Genomic DNA, 4,509 nt, shown 5'->3' on the forward strand with positions numbered 1-4,509 from the left:
GTCCCTCACCCACAGGACCGCTCTGTGGGGCACAGTGGCCTGATTGCTCATCCCTGGCCTGGTCAAAAACAAAAACCCAAGAACCCTGCCCCATAATCAAAAAACTGGGGGAAGAGAGTGAATATTTCTCAAGCACCCAAGCATCCTGTTGAACCCTTCCAATTTTTTTTTCACCCAAATCTCTTTTACCGGGGGGAGGGGGTCTCTGGAGGGTGGTCTTCACCACACAGCTTGTTCATTGGTTCTGCTTCCCAAGTCCTGGGGCTCCATCACGCCATGCAGCTCAGGCAGGCTGGAGAAGGTCTCGACACTCAGGGCCTCAAAGGTGTCATCTGCCTGGAAGGCCAGCCCACTGTGGCTGGGGCCTGTGGCCATGCTGTTTGACTGGTGAAGCCACACTCGCCCAGCGTCTTGCCGTCACCCAGGAGCTGGTCGTCCTTGTATGCCGCTGCTCGTCGGGCGGCCGCTTGAGGATGCCCTCAACAATGCGCTTCAGCTCAAACATGGTGCTTGACTCCTTGGCGTCTGTGAAGATGGTAGTCTTGTGGCGTCGGATCATGAAGAATGTATCCTAGGGGTGGCAGGCCAGCATGAGCGTGAAGCCTGGGCCCTCCCCACCCCACTGTGTGCCCCCCTGCCCCCTCTTCCAAATTTGAGATCTTAGGATCCCCTAAATTTTTTTGAGTTGGAGTCTTACTCTGTCACCCAGGTTGGAGTGCAGTGGCACACTCATGGCCACCCAAGCGTCGACCTGCTGGGCCCCTGCAATCCTTCCACCTCAGCCTTCCAAGTAGCCAGAACTACAGACGCACATTACCTTGCCCAGCTAATTTTGGATTTATTGTAGAGACAAGATCTCAACATGTTGCCCAGGCTGGTCTTGAACCCACAGGCTCAGGCAATCCTCTCGCCTCGGTCTCCCAAAGTGCTGGGATTATAGGCTTGAGCCACTGCGCCCGGCCAATGGGAATATATATATTTTTTATTGTTGGAGTTTCACTCTGTCGCCCAGGCTAGAGTGCAGTGGCACACTCATGGCCACCCCAGTGTCAACCTGCTGGGCTCCCAGCTATCCTTCCGCTTCAGCCTTCCAAGTAGCTGGAACTATAGGCACGTACTACCACGCCCGACTAATTTTTATTTATTGTAGAGTCGAGGTCTTGCCAAGTTGTCCGGGCTGGTCTCGAACCCCTGGGCTTAGGCAATACACTCACCTCGGCCTCCCAAAGTGCTGGGATTACAGACTGAGCCACCAAGCCCAGTCTTACTGAATTTTTATAACATTTTTGTGAACTATTCTTTTCAGACTTGAGGAAACTGAGGCTCAGAGAGGATAAAGGATTTGCCCAGGGCTATACTGCTAGTGAATGACTTCAGAACCTTTGCTTATGTCACCCTGCCATATCCCATCTCCAGTTATGGCCTTAAAAGACAGGCTTGAGGAAAACAAGGCAGCCGTAAACTACAACATCTCACTCGCCTAAACAAAGGGGTGCAAACTCAGATGCCTCTTGGACCCAAACAGATAAACATAAATGAGGGAAGCAGGCTAAGTGTAACACAACAGGGATGGGTAGAGAGCATGGGTAACTGGAAAAATCACATTTCATTCTCATCTACAGGAAATAGGTGGCTCTCAACTCCAGCTGAATGTTGCCACGTGGGACTGTGGGTCAGTGTGGCCAGATCTTGGGATTTTTCAAGAAAATCTGAGAAGATGGAACTTTGATAAATTTCCAGACAAAGCACATCCAACGCCAGCTCTGTCAGACTGACAATTTGGCCCCCTGAACTCAAAGATGCTCCAAAATCTTTGAAAGGAGTTCACATCTGTCAACCAGTTTTTGACCTTCAAAATACTCCTCTTTATGGGGAGGGAAGGTTGGGAGCAGGAAACATGAGATATACACAACCAAATGGCATAGCATACTTAAGGAAACGGCTGGGCTTGGTGGCTCAGCCTGTAATCCCAGCACTTTGGGAGGCCGAGGTGAATGGATTGCCTGAGCCCGCAGGTTCGAGACCTGCCTGGGCAACTTGGCGAGACCTCATCTCTACAATAAATCAAAAATTTGCCAGGTGTGGTAGTACGCACCTGTAGTTCCAGCTACTTAGAAGGCTGAGGCAGAAGGATCGCTGGCGCCCAGCAGGCGAGGCTGCAGTGGCCGGGAGCGGCCACTGCACTCCAGTCTAGGCGACAGAGTGAGACTCCAACTCAAAACAAACAAACAAACATACTTATGGAAAGACATACGGTTATGTTGTTATATCGCGGGACCACTTGAAGGTCTGAGCTTGTTAGGATTTTCAGTGGCCAACAACAGAATCTAATTCTAGGTAACTAAGGCAGAAAGGAATTGTTAGAAGAGTGCCTGGCCCGGGCTCGGTGGCTCAACTTGTAATCCCGCACCTTTGGGAGGCTGAGGTGAGTGGATTGCCTGAGCCTGCGGGTTCGAGACCCGCCTGGGCAGTGAGACCTCATCTCTACAATAAATCAAAAAATCAGCTGGGCGTGGTAGCGCATGCCTGTAATTCCGGCTACTTGGAAGGCTGAGGCGGAAGGATCGCCGGAGCCCAGCAGATGGAAGCTGCGGTGGCCGGAAGCGGCCACTGCACCACTGCACTCCAGTCTGGGCGACCGAATGAGACTCTAACTCAAAAATAAATAAATAAATAAATAATAAAAAAAAAAAAAAAGAAGAGTGCCTGGAAGTTTAGAGAATTGGTGAGAGAAATAGAATCAGAAAACTGGCAGAAACCAAGGGGAGCTGAATGACTGGAACCAGAGCTGAGGATTTTGCTACAGCCAGGCTGCTGCCACAGCGGGATGCAAGAGACCACGTGAATCCTAGACCTCTCCTCCTTCTAGGTACCCCTCACCTGTGTTTCAAGAGATTCCATCTAAACACTTCAACTTGGTGAGGACAGATACCTTGTATTTTTGTTCCACAAGGTGGAGTCCCCAAACACAGGAATGAGGTTCAGATGATAGGAACATCTCCCCCCCCACCCACCCACAGTTCAATTGGGTCTGAGCTGGAAGGGGTCTTTTTTTTTTTTTTGGAGTCAGGTACTCTGCCACCTAGACTGGAGTGCAGTGGCATCATCACAGCTCACCACAGCCTGGACCCCCTGGACTCAGGTGATTCCTCTGCCACCCAAGTAGCTGGGACTACAGATGCATGCCACCATACCTGACTAATTTATTTTATTTTATTTTATTTTGTAGAGACAAGGTTTTACTATACCACTATGTCACCTAGGCTGGTTTCAGACTCCTGGGCTCAAGAAGTCCTCTCACTGCAGCCTCCCAAAATGCTGGGATCACAGGCATGAGCCACCATGTCTGGTGGCTCCTGAAAGAGCCTCCTGTCTTTCATTTTTTTCATTTTCAAGTGGAGAAACCAAGGCACAGAGCAAAATCAATTAAGTGCTCAAGGTCATACAGAGATGTTGTGGTCAAGCCACATATTGAACCCAGACCTCCTGACTCAGTTGTAAAGTGCTTCAGGACTCAAGAGAAGGAAGAAAAATGTGAGGCGTGGTGGCTAAGTGGGCCTCTTGATGAAGGGAGAGGGAGGAAGGTGGAGGAACATCTTAAAGCATGGCTAAATAAATAATACTATACAATTTTTCTTCTTTGAGAAACTCACCTATGGCAGGTCTTTCTGCCATGAATTTTCCTCTTTCCTTCTCTTCTTCTCACTAATAAACTCTGTTTTTGTTTTTTTTTGAGTTGGAGTCTCACTCTGTCGCCCAGACTGGAGTGCAGTGGCCGCTCCCGGCCACCGCAGCCTCGACCTGCTGGGCTCCAGCGATCCTTCCGCCTCAGCCTTCCGAGTAGCCGGAATTACAGGCATGCGCTACCACACCTGGCCAATTTTTTGATTTATTGTAGAGATGAGGTCTCGTTGCCCAGGCGGGTCTCGAACCCGTGGGCTCAGGCAATCCACTCACCTCAGCCTCCCAAAGGTGTGGAATTACAGGCTGAGCCACCGAGCCTGGTTCTAAACTCTGTTTAGAGTCTGGGCAATGGAGTAAGACTCCAACTCAAAAAAAAAAAAAAAAGTTTTTGGAATGAATATGTTATATGGTATGTATCAAATATTATATAATAAAATGACTTTTTGAAAAAATTAGAGACAGGGTCTCACTCTGTCACCCAGGCTGGAATGTATGAGATAATCATAGTTCAATGCAGCCTTGAACTCTTGGTTTCAAGGGATCCTCTCACCTAAACCTCCTCAGTAGCTGGGACTATGGAACTACAGGTGAACACCACCATATTTGGCTACTTCTTTATTTTTTGTAGAGTTGGGATCTTACTATGTTGCTTAGGCTGTTCTCAAACTCCTGGCCTTAAGCAATTCTCCTGCCTTGGTCTCCCAAAGTGCTGGGATTACAGTTACGAGCCACGGCACCTGGCCTAAAATGGCTTAAAAAAAAACCAAACAGCCGGGCTCGGTGGCTCAGCCTGTAATCCTGCGCCTTCGGGAGGCTGAGGTGAAT

At 49.3% G+C, this 4,509-nt stretch overlaps 1 pseudogene; it reads right to left on the bottom strand.

Annotated features, from left to right (window-relative positions):
• Positions 1 to 219: 219 nt before the first annotated feature.
• Positions 220 to 571, bottom strand: LOC103253861 (annotated as a pseudogene).
• Positions 572 to 4,509: the final 3,938 nt, after the last annotated feature.

The sequence above is a fragment of the Carlito syrichta genome, unplaced genomic scaffold (assembly GCF_000164805.1).
Source record: "Carlito syrichta isolate Samal-C Ts95f unplaced genomic scaffold, Tarsius_syrichta-2.0.1 Scaffold255101, whole genome shotgun sequence".
NCBI classification, from domain to species: domain Eukaryota; kingdom Metazoa; phylum Chordata; class Mammalia; order Primates; family Tarsiidae; genus Carlito; species Carlito syrichta.